The 16810-nt window shown below is 36.3% G+C and overlaps 1 non-coding gene across 1 annotated transcript; it reads right to left on the bottom strand.

Annotated features, from left to right (window-relative positions):
* Positions 1-14075: 14075 nt before the first annotated feature.
* TRNAV-AAC (transfer RNA valine (anticodon AAC)) lies at positions 14076-14148 on the bottom strand. The gene has a single exon. It is a non-coding gene; the product is annotated as a tRNA-Val (tRNA).
* Between the last annotated feature and the right edge of the window lie 2662 nt (positions 14149-16810).

The raw sequence follows: 16810 nt of genomic DNA, 5'->3' as shown, positions 1-16810 counted from the left end.
GGAGATGATAAAGTCTTAGCCCAGATGGTGGGTCTGCAAATGGGAAGGAGGGCCTCAACCTAAGGCAATGAATATTACTGTCTGGTGTTGACAACCCAAGTCATCTGCCACCCTAGGTCCTAAGTTATAAAACCATAGCCATTACTTCGCTCCAAAAGCAGCTTAGGACTTGCTCAAGTACAAAATTAACATCCAAATGAGATGCCTGGAAGTTAAGGCCTATGACAAAATACACAGACTTGTAAACCCTTCCATCGCCCATGCAATGTAGGCTGAGTCGTATTAAAAAATAAAAGATTGAAAGTCACACTTCCTGATCTTGCATAACTTACATCATAACAAAAGAAATGCACTTTTAACATATAGGGAAGCATGAGTTTGAAACTAGCATTGAAAACTCTCAAACCATTAAACCTGTAATACTTCTCAGTCCAAAATTTTTAAATTCGAAACTTTTTCTAGTAATACCTAATATCCAGAAGACCCAGTCAGGTTCTCGGTCTCAGTATCCTTCCTCTGCCTGTAGCTGGGGGTTGCTGATTGTCACAGCAGGCTCAGTCTTACCTCTAATCTTGAAACCCAATCTTGACCTTGGAGGACATTAACTCCTTGCATCTACTTTTTGTTCTAACGTCCTGAGCCATATCTGATGAACATTTATGAAAAGCCAATTAATCCTATTTTGAAGAGTGCTGAGAATTTACTAGAGTACGAACTAAAGGACAGCCAGCTCAGTCAATAAAATCTAAGAGCAGTATTGCAACTGCAGTGAAACACATTTCCCAAAACAATTTAACCAGTCAAAGCTGTAGTTTCACCTTCCCTACTATCGTTCAAGGCAAGACAAATTGTAGGTGTACATAGATAGATAGATAGATAGATAGATAGATAGATAGATAGATAGATAGATAGACAGACAGACAGACAGACAGACAGATAGATAGACAGACAGACAGATAGATAGATAGATAAGTTTTTAGAAGTCATTTCAAACAAGGGTATCTGTCCCACAGTTATCAGAACTCTTCAGGTAGAGGTTGAATGGCTTTCCGGGCTCATAAAATCACAGGGTTGATAGAGACCTCAAGGTTTTCAGCCTGCTCTCCTTCCCTAAGCAGAATCTTTTCTCCCATGTCAATGACAGCTAAGCACCCAGGCCCAGCCTGAATACCAGCAGGAAAAGGGAAAATGCTTCTTGCCAAGACAGCCTTTTATCAACAACTCTAGGTCTAAACCAAGTCTTCTGAAACCCACCTCCTTGCAACTTTTCCCCATGGGTCCTGTTTCTGCCCTCTGGAGGCAGATAAAATAAAAACAGTCACCTTCCACATGACTTCCTTCCAACGACTTGACCATATCTGTGAAACCTGTTCTCTTTTCCTGGATGGACATCTCTGATTTGATGAACTCTTCATCTCATTACACGGCTTCCAGATCTTTCTCCATGCTTTTCTTCCACTGCCTCTGGGGGCCTACTTGTTCAACAGCTCTGAGAGCTGGGTATTCAGATTCTGTTCCTAATATTTCAGGCATAATCAGAACACAACCATGGAGTGGTACCCTTTCCTGCTTTAATTTGGACAAAATGCTTATATCATTACAGTTTAATATTGTGCTAATTTTCTTAACAGGCTCCTCATCCTATTAACTCATGCTACTTCCATGAAAAGTTGTCAAGCTGGGTATCCATCAGGAATACAACTGATTTTATTTAATGGATTTTTAATTAATGCTGACTATTTAATTTTGTTAAATTTTATTTCTAAGTTTCATTCTCACATTCCAGCCTACCTAGTACTTTCTCGACATTGAGTTTGTTATCAAGCAACCTCTCCCAGCTTTGTGACATTGATGAGTATGACAAGCATGACTTATCCAAGTCACTGATAAAGCACAAGACAAAGCCAAGAACTACCACTAGTAATTTTTCTCCAATTAGAGGTAAGTTTGAGGCAAAGTTATTTCAAAAGCTATGAATCTGTCTGTCACACTGACTTACTCTGAACCACACACCATTGGGGAGCAAGTTGGGTCTGACTTCCTTCATGGTCTTTGTTATCTCTCTTGCCCACTCTCCTACCTGACTTAGTCCTGTGGTCATTTTCTCTTCCTAAGAGGTCAAGACTGCTGTGTGATACCTGGGCCTCTTCACACCAGGTGTGCTAAATATTATCTTCCTCAAACACATTCGAAACTTGCCCTCGATAGAAATAAGTGTAGATATAGATATACATATAGATACAGATACAGATATAGATATATGTGTCCTTCAGGGGAAATGAAGCAAAGAAATGTTTTTAGGTCAGGCTAAGTGCCTCAGACACAAACCATTTTAGTCAAGAAAAGATTCTGAGATTTGACCAGAAAACAATGAATTGGAAAAAAGTGAACTTACTGCAGAGCCAACTGGGCCCATTCTGCTTGTAAATAGTTGGATATCATATTGAAATTCTTTCTCCTCTTTTGTGTAGTTACCACGATATTTCCTTTAGATCTTGGAAGCATACCCATTGATATTTCACCCATCATCTGTGTGTCCCAGACCTCAACGTAACCCAGGGAATTAAATTTTGATCACATCAACATTAATACATACTCTTTCTCTAATTCTGGCAGCAACCATTACTGTAGGACGTCTTACTACCTTTGTACTTTTCCTGGTCCTTTCTAGAAGTTTCCTGTGAGTTTATGAGCATGTTTTTTCAGCTTGCTTCAGTAACTTACTAACCCTAACTTACTAACCCAACCGGGGCAGCTAAAATGGCACTTCCCACTGTACTGAGCCTTCTACTGTTGGTAGAACCATGGAGAGCCCAACTTGGTTACCCCGTAAGGCCAGACAAACTCACTTCTCTCTCTCTCTTACAAACTCTGTTACATTGATCACCAAATAGAGGGTCCTTAGCTTCTAATATCTCATGGTCTTTTTTTTTTTTTTCCAGTTTTTCTTCTCTTTTTTTCTTCCATTTTTATTGAGATACAATTGACATACAACACTGCATAAGTTTAAGGTATATAGCATAATTATTTGATTTACATACATCAAGAAATGATTATCATGGTAAGTTTAGTGGACATCCATCATCTCATACAGGTACAAAATTAAAGAAACAGAAAAAATTTTTTTCTTGTGATGAGAACTCTTAGGATTCGCTCTTACAACTTTCATACATAAAATAGAGCAGTGTTAATTACACTTATCATGTTGTACATTACATCCCTAGTATTTATTTGCCTTACGACTGAAAGTTTGTACCTTTTGATCACCTTCATCCAATTTCCCCTGCCCTCATCTCCTACCCCTGCCTCTGGTAACCACAAATCTGATCTCTTTTTCTATGAGTTAGTTAGTTAGTTAATTTGTTTGTTTTTGAAATATAACTGACCTGCAACACTATGTTAGTTCCTGTTACACAACATAGTGATGTGATATTTCTATACATTTCAAACTGATCACCATGATAAATTTAGGTAACAAGTCACCATAAAAAGATTTACATAGTTACTGACTATATTCCCCATGCTGTACATTTCATACCTGAGACTCATTTATTCTGCAGCTGGAAGTTTGTATCTCTTCATCTCCCTCACCTATTTCTTTCCTTCCCCTACACCCCTCTCCTCTGGCAAGCACCTGTTTGTTCTCTGCATCTGTAACTCTGTTTCGTTATGTCTGTTCTTTGTTTTGTCTTTTTTAGATTCCACATATAAGTGAAATCTTTCCATATTTGTTTTTTACTGTCTGACATTTCACTGAGCATAGTGCCCTCAAGTTCCAGCTATATTGTCAGAAATGGTAGGATTTCCTTACCTCTCATGACAATAATATTCCATCTCATATATGTATATACTACATCTTCTTTATCAGTTCATCTGTAGACAGACAATTACGCTGCTTCCATTTCTTAGCTGTTGTGAATAATGCTGCAGTGAATATGGGAGTGCAAATATCTCTTTGAGATTCTGATTTCATTTTTTTAAGGTATATACCCAAAAATGAGATTGCTGGATCATATAGTTGTTCTATTTTTAACTTTTATTTTCTATTTTTAACTTTTATGGAGGAACCTCCATACTATCTTCCATAGTGGCTTCACCAATTTACATTCCCACCAACAGGACGTGAGGATAACCTTTTCTCCACATACTCATCAACCCTTGTTATCTGTTGTCTTTCTCATAATTGCCATTCTAACAAATGTGAAGTGATATTTCATGTGATTTTGATTTGTATTTCCCTGATTAGTAATGCTGAGCACCTTTTCATGTATCTATTGGCCATATGTATGTTTTCTTTGGAAAAAATGTCTATTTATTTCCTTTTGCCCACTTTATAACAAGATTGGGTTTTTTGCTATTGAGTTGTTTGAGTTCTTTATATATTTTGGATCTTAACCCCTTATCAGATATATGGTTTGCAAGTATTTTCTTCCCTGCCATAGGTCGCTTTTCATTTTGTTGATCGTTTCTTCTGTTGTGCAGAAGGTTTTTAGTGTGATGTTCTCTCACTTATTAATGTTGCTTTTGGTGCTTTTGCTTTTGGTGTCATATCCAAAAAGCTGTTGCCAAGACCAATATCCAGGAGTCCCCCCCCATGTTTTCTTCTAGAAGTTTTATGATTTCAGATCTTATGTTTAAGTCTTCAATTCATTTAGAGTTAATTTTTCTGAGTGATGTAAGATAAGGGTCCAATTTTATTTTTCTGTGATTATCCAGTTTTCCTAACACCAATTATTGAAGAGACTATAGTTTCCCCATTGGGTATACTTGGCTGCTTTGTCAAATATTAGTTAACCATATATGTAAGTGTTTACTTCTGGGCTCTGAATCCTGTTCCCTTGGTCTATATATCTATACTCATGCCAATACCATCCTGTTTCGATTACTATACTTTGAAATTAGGAAGTATGATGCTTTCAGCTTTGTTCTTCTTTCTCAAGATTGCTTTGGCTAGTCAAGGTCTTTCATGGTTTTATATGAATTTTAAGACTTTTTTTCTATTCTCGTGAAAAACATCAGTAGAATTTTAATAAGGATTGTCTTGAATCTGTAGATTACTATGGTTAGTGTGGATATTTTAACAATATTAATTCTTCTCATCCATGAACAGGGGATATCTTTCTATTTATTGCTTTCTTGTTCAATTTCTTTCAACAAAAGCTATATTATCATTTTCAGTGTGCAGACCTTTTACCTCCTTGATTAAATTTATTCTTTGGCATTTTATTGTTTTTGATGCTGTTTATTGTGAATGGGAATGTTTCCTTTATTTATTTTTTTCAGATGTTTTGTTGCTGTTGTGTAGAAACACAATGGATTTCTGTATATTGACTTTGTACCTGCAATTTTATTGGATTTGTTTATTAGTTCTATCAGTTTTTTGGTGGCTGTTAGGATTTTCTCTATATAAGAGCTTATCATTTGCTAACAGAGACAATTTTCTTCTTCCTTTCTAAACTGGAGGTCTTTTATTTCTTTTTCTTGTCTAATTGCTCTGGCTAAGACTTCCTGCACATGTTGAATAGGAGTGGTGAGAGTGAGCACATTTGTCTTGTTCCTGATCTTAGAAGAAAAGGTCTCAACTTTTCAACACTGAGTATGATGTTAGCTTTGGGCTTGTCATATATGGCCTTTACTATGTTGAGGTACATTCCTTCTATACCCAATTTTGGGAACATTTTTATCATAAAAGATGTTGAATTTTGTCACATGCTTTTTCTGTACCTATTGGTATGATCATATGATTTTATCTTTCAGTCTATGACTGTGGTGCATCACACTTATTGATTATGTTGAACCATACTTGCATTCCAGGGATAAATCCCACTTGATCATGGTGTATGATCCTTTTAATGTGCTCTTGAATTCAGTTTCCTAATATTTAATTGAGAATTTTTGTGTCTATATTTATCAAGGACATTTGCCTATAGTTTTCTCTTCTTGAGTATCTTTACTTGTCTTTCATATCAGGGTACTGCTGGCCTCGCAAAATGAGTTCCCTCCTATTTAATTTTTTGGAAGAGTTTGAGACAGACTGGCATTAATTCTCCCTTAAATATTTGGTAAAATTCACCAGGAAAATCATATGGTCCTGGGCTTTTTGTTGTTGTTGGGAGATTTTGATTATTGATTCAATTATACTTTACTCTTTATTGGCCTGTTCAGATTATCTATTTTTTCATGATTCAACTTTAGTAAGTTGTATGTTTCTAGGAATTTATTCATTTTTCGTTATCCAATTTGTTGGTGTATAACTGTTCATAGTAGTCTCTTCTGAGTCTTTGTATTTCTATAGTATCAGTTGTAGTGTCTCCTCCTTTATTTCTGATTTTATTTATTTGAATCTTCTTTTTAGTCTAGCTGAAGGTTTGTTAATTTTTTTTTTCCAAAAAACCAGCTCTTACTTTTATTGACTTTTTCTATTATTTTTCTGTTCTGATATTTATTTCTTTTCTTCTGTTAACTTTGGGCTTAGTTTGTTCTCCATTTTCTAAGATCTGATTTTCTTTTATAAATGATTTCTCTGCCTGGTTGATGAGTCCTGTACAGTAAGGACTAGATTAGAAGAAGGAAGGCCCATTAGAGTGGGTCAGGAGAGAGATGACAGTGGTCCAAACTAGGGTGGTGCCAGTAAAGATGACAAAAACCCACTTATTTGTTATTGAAAGTGAGAAAAAGTTTGGAGTAGAAAAAATATTTTTCAATTTTTACTTTCTGCTCTTCTGCATCCTTAGAACACAGATATAAAGGTCACCAGCAGGAAGAACCCAAGTCATAGCCATGGCATGCTCATAGTTACTACTCCCCTCTCAGTCCCCTCTACAGACTGAGGCAGTGTTACCAAACTGACTCCTGGCACAACTCCCTTCACTGAGCATGAGATCTTTTCCAGAGTCCCAAGGGTCTGCCCACCAACCCACCAGAGATGCTCAGACACAACCCCAACTTTAGACTCATGTCTATATTCCAGACAAATATCCCTGGAATGAGCAAATTAGTTGCCCTAGGAGTTACCACTTATGCTCCATCCTCAGTTGAAGGTATAGTATTAAGTAAAATCTGGTACTGTTAACCTTACCTAATAGAAAGAGCCTGGTGAATGGTCCAGGCTCTGGACTATTGCTTAGACATGCTGTATAATCTCAGGAAAACAATTTTACCTCTCTGGGTTTCAGGCTTCTTATCTGACGTATCTATAGAGTAAGATGACATCTAAGGCCATTTTACCTCTAACTTTCTGGGATTCTATGGATGAATTAACTAGTATAATGTATTTGATAGATCAAACACAATCTTACTTTGTCCATAAAGATAACACAGTATCTGCTAGTTTAGGACCCACAACCATAACATTAACCTGATATATTTTGGTTGAATGAGCTTATGTGGCGCCTGGTGATTCATTCTTATTTCCTCTCACTACCCACATGCAAACTATTCAATAGTTGTAGAGCTGTAGAAGGGAATGTTGCACTGTTTGGTAAGATAGACTAGGAGACATCTTTAAATTTCACGACATTACGATGATGAAGAAAGTTTATCAGAAAAGAAATGTTATCATACATCTTATATCAGAATTATATATGGCATTGACAGGGTCAGGCCTATGAGGAGATAGCTAAGTATTCAGTTAATTTGATCTCCCCTTGATTTGTAACATCCCTAATCAATCTAACTGTGAATCAGGCCACCTTGAGTTATCAGTCATAGGATCATGCCATGAAAGTTTAAATAAGAGACAGGTCAAAATAAAATTATTACTGGAACATGATACTGAATGTGGTTTTTTATAAAGTATTAGTTTGTGAATGAATTATTATTGATGTGTATAACACAAATAGAGGCTGATATTTAATGGACACATTTATGTTCTGCCTATAATAAGTAATTTATTGAAATAAATACTTGTAAGTTCATTTTCTTCTCTTTCAGTGCCCCTTACATGAAAAATCCCTAACAGCTTTCTCTTATTCTAGCAGTTTGATTCAAGCAAAAATATATCTTTCTTGATGAAGCAATAGGCTTCCTTTATTTGACAATGAGAATAAGGTAATTTATTGAGATTCTTTTTTGCCTTGGCTGCCAAGAAAGTCAGAGATAAATTTTATTCCAAATTATAACAATTATCCTTAGCCTAGGATTTCTGGTAAGACCATTCTTCCTCCCTTTATATTGTATAACTCATACTCATTTTTTCTTTATTTTAATGGACCTATTTTATCTCTGGTTTATTATATGCTATTCTAGCATTATGAGAGGGAGATATATTACTTAGGACTATTTTGGCTTCAAGTGACAAGAAACCAATTCAAACTAGAGGGAGGGAAAAATAATTAGGGTTAGAATGAAACCGTTTAGGCCAAGTCCTGTTTAAAATTCCTGAACTGTAATAACACTTAGACAAATAAAACCAACTGTAATCATCTTTAAAATTCCATAGTCTTTATGTGATGGATCAAAGAATACATTGTTTATGTTTATGCTTATGTGTATGTTAATGTTCTTTCACTTACTTTTGATGTGTTAACTAAATATTTACCGTTCAGCTGTATTTTAATTATTCTAAGGAAGACAGTATAAATTTAAACAACCCTCTCCTTAAGGAATCTGTAATCTAAGTGAGATTATCACACATTGAGAAATAAATGTATAGTTTGATTATGTACTGTATTTGATTAATCAGCGTTTTCCAGAGAAACAGAACCAATAGGATGGATATATGTATCTATTTATACATTGAGAGAGACAGAGAGAAGTTGATTTTAAGAAATTGGTTCATGTGCTTACGGGGGTGCAGACTGAAGATCCAGGGAAGAGCTGATGTTGCAGATTGAGTCTGAAAGCAGTCTGAAGGCAGACTCTCCCTTCCTTGGGGGAGGGCACCCTTTTTTCTCTTAACGCCTTCAATTGTTTGGATGAGGCCCACTCACATTATGGAAAGTAATCCATTTTGCTCAAAGTCTACTGATTTAAATGTGAACTCATCTAAAAAATACCTTCACAACAACATCTAGACTGTTGTTTGAGCAAATATCTGGCTTCTGTGGAGTAGCCAGGTTGACAAATAAAATTAATCATAAATACACATTCAAGAACAACTAGACTAAAAGCATAATTGATATCTTACAGGTCTTAGTTTATTCCAAAATGTCTAGCATTGCCTTGCAAATAATAGATGCTCAGTAAACATTTGTTGAATTACTAAGTTAGAATTGTATTAACTCTATTATTTTACCCTACCTTTCTGTCTTTGTTTTAAAATATATATGGCATTTGAAATCAGAGTTTGCACATTTAGGAAAGTAAATAAAAATTTAGCAATCCAGATATTTCTGAAAGTAGGACAGTTTAGATCTGTTTCATTTTATGGCATGATTCATAAAATGAGGGTAATGCCCATCGAAAGATTATGACTTTTATTAGCACAAGATAGCATTCTAAGTCTTCATGCAAACAAAAGGATGTTGTATGCATTTGTCAATATTTTAAGTATTGTTATCTTTAATTTTAAGCAGTGCTGACTTTGTTGATGATGATGATGCTGTACACGTGTGGAAACACCAAGATATGAACAATTGTCTCTTCCACATGAGGTGCATATAAAGACTGCAAATAGAATGGCAGCTGTGTGGAAATTTGGTACCTTTAAATCTTTCTCAACTCACATTCTTCCCAAGGCCCTAGCTTTAAGAAAGTCATCTTGAAGGTGATTACTCAGTCAACACTTGTTGTGCTTACCTCTCAGCACATCAGAGCTAAAGCATGTTGTCAATAAGAGTACTTCAGTAATTACTTATCAGCAATAATAAATGATAATGTTTATAGTTCTTTCACAGCTTACCATGTGCTTTCATTTACATTTCCTTGTTTAATCCTTGAAATGAAAGTGTTATCGTCATTGCCCCTATTTTATAGATGAGGAAACTAATTTGAACTCAGGCAAGAATGATAGTCAAAATATTTAGCACTGGGTATGACTTTGAAACCAACCAATCAGAACAAACATCAGCCTTCACACCATGTAAGTATGTTCCGGATGAATATCAACCTGCATCTAGGTATTATCACTCTAAATGGTATTGTGTCTCCTACACTCCATGGACCTCTCTTTTCCTCTAAAACAATAATCTGAGAGCACAGAGGCTCTTTACAAGTCCCTCTGGAGCTTACATGGCAGGAGCTCCAAATCAGACCAGACTCAGAGTTCTGGTGAAGAAAATTGTCCCAAGGTCTTTTCCTCAACACTTCTCTCCTTCTATATAAATTTTGGCTCCACAGTGCCAAATCAGTCAAGAGAGTGGTGAAAGTCAATTAATCTATTGTTTGCCTCTTCTGTTACACCTAACGTTATGATCATTTTCTTATTTTTACTAGAATTATTGAGTTGACAGGTTACTTTGAACTCTAATATACATAGCTTTACAGGGGAAGTTGAGAAAAATGGGTTAAGTATCATCAAGACAATTAGGTGTCGACTGAACAACAGTCAAATCAAGGGAATATTGTGAAGTCAACATGTATTAATTATGCTCTCCTCGTTCTGCACACACTTCCCAGGCATCCACCAACTTCTACTACCAAACAATGAGGCACCCGTTGTAGCCCTAATCTAAGTTTACCTGCTCTAGAGCCATTTCTTCAGGATCCCTTAAGGGACTAACCTTCATTAATTCACACATTCAATCATTTTACTCTACCATCACTCTTTACAACTTAACAACGTGCCAGGTCCAGATGTGTTATAAAATCAAATAAGACACAATTCTTATCCTCTAGGAGCCTGGTGGGAAAGATAGCAAAAGTAAATGAATGACCACATGCAGTGACACATGTTATGCCAGAGGTTAGAGGTCATGCTCTGAAAAAAAAAGATGACATGGATAGGCATGCCCTAAAGATCAATTCTTTTCCCAAGAAAATCTATAATATATGTCTTTAAAGCCTTGGCCCAAGGCGAGAGATTTTCAGCATAGCAGAAATTATGAACATAGAGGGTATTTCAAGGGCATAAAGGTCTTTGTGTGTTATTCAAATAATTCCATTTACATAGGTTTTGACTCCTCCCTTTATAGCACTAATTGTAATGAGCACTTTCCACTTTTTTTCCTCTTAGTATTAAAATTCACACAGAGATAAGTGACATGTGTGGTGACCATGAAAAATAAGCCTCTCAGATCTCCTGCCGTAAAGAGCATAGTTGACTGACAACTCCAGCTGCCATGCCCCTGGATCCACCACCACATTCTTTGAGGACACATTTCCTCCAGACTGCTCACAGAGAGTGACTGAACATGGCAGGGTTAGGAAGGCAGGCTCATTCCTTCAGGACAGGGGGCCCTATAATGGGTAGCTTTGGCTCAGAGACTCCTCATTGGGCTGGCCAAAACTTTGTTAGAACTGAGTTATAGTCTGAGTCTCCTCTTACCTACCTAGTCCTCCTTCCTTCCTCCTCTCCTTTCACAGGTATCAGATTTGCACTGCACCCTGAGGCTTTCCTGCTCCATCCCCCTTCATCTCTTGGACTTTCCCCCAGTAAATCTCTTGCAGTCTAATCCCATGCTCACATCTGCCTCTCAGAGGATCTGACTTAATATGGAAAATTAAGAACTTCATTAGCTACTATCACTGGAATTTTTGGAAATAAACTAGTTGTTCTCCACATATTTTGGTTTTACTATGAGAAAGTAAGAATCAAGCCAATTGAACACATTAGTTTGAAGAGGCTAGCAATTGTATTTCATTTCTTGCTAATGCTAGAATGTTGGATATTTCCCTCCAAATCCACTCTCTCTCTTGCTCTGTGCCTCTGAAGGCCAACCTCCTTCAGTGGGCTCTGTCAACAGGAGCCCTTTCTTGCCCTCCAGCTTCTGGTTGAGTTTCACCATATGAAGTACAACTGGTTGTAGGATGACAGGAAGATTGTGTGGTTGAGTATTTAGTCTTCAGGCTCCCTCCAAGTCAAGCCACAGACTAGCATTAGCTGTGTTTTTCTACCAAAGGCCACAGCTCCTGTCAGGACGCCCAAGGTGGTAACTGATTCTCAAGTGCTGCATCACGCCCTGTTGCTTTCCCTTAAACCTGCCCATATTCTGTAAATAGTCCCTTCATTAAACTCCCTTCAGTTTCCTGCTTGTTTTCTACTAGAACTCTAGGTGATAATCTAATAATTCCCTGGTTTTTCCTGGAATATAGAGCAGGTATGACTGTTTTTACTAGTTCTTTCCTCTGCTTATTTACTAGATTACATTTTCTGTTTGGTATGCTATCTCATCTTTGTTTGCTAGGTTTATATCTATTCTTAGGAAATAGAATGTCAATGGTGGTATCATGTTGAAAAGATAAATATTTTTTAACTGTTGTTTGGGTGTAAAATGATGTGGATTATAATTTTAACATTATAAATTTTCTTCACATTTGATCTTTTTCCACATAAAATCTATGGAGATATTTTTGCTTATGGTTTATGTACTTTTCTCTGTGTTATATTTCAACAAAAAGTTCTTTAAAAGTCTTCGTGATGCATCCTAAATTCTTTGCAGAAGTAATGAAACAAAGAAGCTTTTCTTTCTTTCTTCCTTTTTTTTTTTTTTCTTTTTTGGCTTTATTCAATGGTTGGTTGGTTGGTTGATTTATTTATTTATTTTTATTGAAGTATAGTCAGTTTACAATGTTGTGCCAGTTTCTGGTGTACAGCACATTGCTTCAGTCATACATGAATATACATATATTAATTTTCACATTCTTTTTCACTGTAAGCTACTATAAGATATCGAATATAGTTTCCTGTGCTACACAGTATAAACTTGTTTACCTATTTTATATATACCAGTCAGTATCTGCAAATCTCAAACTCCCAATTTATCTCTTCCTACCCTCTTCCCCCTTGGTAACCATAAGTTTGTTTTCTGTGTCTGAGAGTCTGTTTCTGTTTTATATATAAGTTCATTTGTCTTTTTTTTTTTTAACCTGTTCTGATTAAATCACTATCTAACATTCATTTAAGACTATGTTTCACTGTAAGTATTGCTTTAGTTGTATATAACAAGTTTTGATATGGAGCAATTTCACTGAAATTTAGATCTAATTATTTTCCAATTTCCATTATTAGTTCTTAATTAATATAAATTATTAATAAATATATTTTTAAATTTTCAAATATAACAATGTTCTATTAATGATTTTTGATTTTTTGTGAGCCAGTATTTGATCAATTTGTTTCTAATAGTGCAAATACAAGAAATATGTATGTCTAATTATTAGGTTCCAAATATGTATTAGACCAAAAGCATTAAAAATGTTTTTTAAACTTTGATATTTTTTATTTTCTTTTGTTTCTATCAGAAGATCTAATTACTGAAAGATACATCAACATATACATTTAACTCACTAACGAGTAAAGCCACTTTATTCTTTATTGTTGGTTTTTGTATTTTATCCAGAATTTATCAGTGTTTGTGGTGGATCTTCACTATTAGCTTTGTCTACTGCCTTTCTGGAAGTGAAAATCTCTGCAACTAATATAATATGCTTTTATTATTCCCATTTCACAGATGAGGAAACAGAAGCATGGAAAATTTAAGGACTTTTCCTCAGATCATATACCTAGCAAACGGCATTTCCAGAATTTAAATCTAGTGGCCTTTAGCCATGGGCTTGATTGACAATAATGATATTGATGAGTAACTATGCCCATTCTCTAATGATATAACTTAGCATCAAAGTACCCAAGTGTGGTGGAGGGAATGAGAGAGTGTTGGCTTTATTCTTTACCCACTTCCTTTCCTGGCTACAAAATGTCTATAGCAGTTCTAGACCTTTAGCTTCACAACACACTGTCCAGGAGAAGACAGAATCTTTTCTAGCAGGCCTTGAGAGAAAGCAAGGAAGTATCTCTTTCCCCAAATCCCTGGTAAATGCACCCTAGTACCTCCTTGGCTCTGATTAGGTTATCTGTCAATCCTTAGGCCAATCATGGTGGCCTAAGCAAAGGGGTATAGTGATTGATGTAAGGTTTTTTTTGGGGGGGGGGGGGTGGGGGGAGGTAATAAGGTTTATTTATTTATTTATTTATTTAATGGAGGTACTGGGGATTGAACCCAGGACCTTGTGCATGTTAGGCATCACTCTTACCACTGAGCTATACCCTCCTACTATGGTGATTGCTTTAAACTAATCTGGGCCAACCTGTAGCGCTAAGAGTGGAGTCAATCTCACTAAAACCAGGCGAGGAGGCTTCTCAAAGGAAATGTGGTGAAATATTCCCAGAAGCAGAGGAATAGGTATTTGGTAGCAACGGACATTAAGTAAGCAGAGAGGATGGGGAGGGTGTTCCAGAAACAGATAAGCAAAGGAAAAGTGCGAAGTGAGCATGATGGAGAGTTAAGAAAGGCATGCAGTAGATCTCTTATTGTTGTAACACAGGAAAGTTTTCCACATAGAGAGCCAAGCTACCAATTTTTTCTGATTCTTTTTTTCTCCCTCTAAAGAGAACATATTTTGCTCTTAGAACAAAGAATGTGCTTCAGAGCCACAGTCTCTGGGATCACAATCATTCCTCATCCTCAATTTGCTGCAGTCAGACTCTTCTCTCAGCACTCCACGGAAATGGTCTTTGATTCCCACTCAAGGCCTCCCAGAGATCGAGAGAGGGTCAAGCACCAGAGCCTCAGCCAAGGGGGAGCAGGATCACCCCCGTAAAAATATTCTCCCCAAGTGGCATCTTTAGATGAAAGTTCTTGAAAGAAGCAGTATGAAAGAGGAGCAGGTGAGTTCATCATGTTTACAACAGTGCTTAGGTCATGAGCCAAATGGCAAAAAGAGAAGCAGGATGGGGGACCTTTTAATGCAGTGGTTTCTCCACCAACTAATGGTGCAGCTCTATTCTCTAGATCAGGCTTGTCTTTAGACTTGTACCATCTGATGCTGGAACCTAGGTAACTGTGGGCGTGTTTTCATCTGCTGAGGATCAGGGTATGCCAAAAATTAAGGAATCACAAAACAGGTTACAAAAATTGTGGGATATTTTATATATTTACGTTTAACAGATAAATGCTTTTCATACTCACAAATGTGCCTGTGTTAAGGGATATGAAACTCCTGCCTTTTCTGTGTCCATCCACAACCCTGGTTGCAAAGCTCTCCTGCCCTGACCTTTGTATCTAGTGCTACATGCTCCAGTTTTCTCCTCATCTTGGGCTCATTCATTCATTCAAAAAACATTTATTGATGCTCTACTTATCATGCATCAGGTACTGTGCTGGAGATGTCAGTGGTGAACAAGAAAGACACACTCCTGCCCTCATGGACGAATTTCCCTAGCCTGGTATCCAAGACTCATCACATTCCAGCTTGTCCACTGTTTCAGCCTCATCTTCTCTCTGTTTCTCCCCTCCTCCCTCCCTAAGCTCCAGCAGTAACAAACTGGACATGGTACTCTGAACACACCAGGATATTTCATGCCTCCAATGCCCTACCTTTCCTCAAGCTTTGTTCAGTTAGTAATTTCCTATTCTTCCTTCACAACTCTCCTCTGTGAAACTTTCCCTGACCCACCCGCCCAGATTATAACCATTCCTTATTCTGTGCTCCCTTTGTATCTTGCACACATTCTTTTGCACACATCACACCCTATTGTGATTAAGTGTGTGCTCTCAGTGACCTCTCTCATTACACTGTGAACTCTCCAAGGGCTGAGGACAGTTCTGCATCCAGTAGGCCCTGATGCAGAGCCTGTTAGAAATGGTCCATAAATACTGGCAAACAGAATTGAAATACTTGTATGCCATGGTTAACAAGAGTAACGCTTGCACAGTATTCTTGGTTTAATTTTATTTACTTGCTAAAATTCAGAAACAAAAAAGACAAGTGCTTTTTTATCATCTTGGTTTAAAGTCATTAAAGAAATGAAAACGGGGTTGAATTTATATTCCATTCAAAGGATTATTAGCACTTACCCATTTGACTTTGTATAAACGGTACTCAGTTTAAAGATAAAATTTAAATTCAGTATTTAAAGTTGCATAACTACTAAGGGAAATACTATTCATAATTATTAAGTATGATCTGAAATAGTATAAAGACTTTTATCTTTCCTTAAACTTTTAAAAAATATTATCCTTTACAATTGTTAAACTTTTTCTACATAATATACTCAAAGTAATACACTCAAACAGTATAGAAGCACAGAAAATGTAAAGTTTCCCTTTTCTATGCCCTACCTGAACTTCCATATCTTTTCCTCAGGAGTAAATATATAAATTCTTTTGTGTACACTTCCAGAAATTTCTGTGTGTATGCAAAAATATATAATACACAATTTATCCCACAAAATGATCCTATTATATTATATTTATTCTTAGAATTAAACTTAATCTAATTTCTAACCCATTCCAAAGCTATTTCATTTTCATACCTAAATCAATCAATTCATTTTGTTCCCTGATGTCACACTCAAAGCCAAATCTATTTTTTGTACTGCTTTGGTCTTTACTGTGTCTTATCTGTCCATGTTCCTAACTTGACCTGGTCTCTCTCAGTGTTTTGCAATATATAGGCTGGTTTAAAAAAAAGCAAGAGGGATTGTTTTACCTAAAATACCTGAAAATTGATTTAATTCTTATTTGTTTATCAGAGAAATCTTAGTTTTCATCTTATTTACATCCATCCTTTAGTTCAATTCATTCTTCTTCTAGTTCGTACACACATCTACTTTTCTGTTATGTGGTTTTACCTTTCATCATATTAGAAGTTTCTGCCAAACCATATTTTACTAATGTCACAATCCTTTTACTGAGTATATCTTTCTAAACCA

This window comes from Camelus dromedarius, chromosome 2 (assembly GCF_036321535.1).
Source record: "Camelus dromedarius isolate mCamDro1 chromosome 2, mCamDro1.pat, whole genome shotgun sequence".
NCBI lineage: Eukaryota > Metazoa > Chordata > Mammalia > Artiodactyla > Camelidae > Camelus > Camelus dromedarius.
The sequence above is the reverse complement of the archived record's forward strand: the minus strand, read 5'-3'. Positions and strand labels throughout refer to the sequence as shown.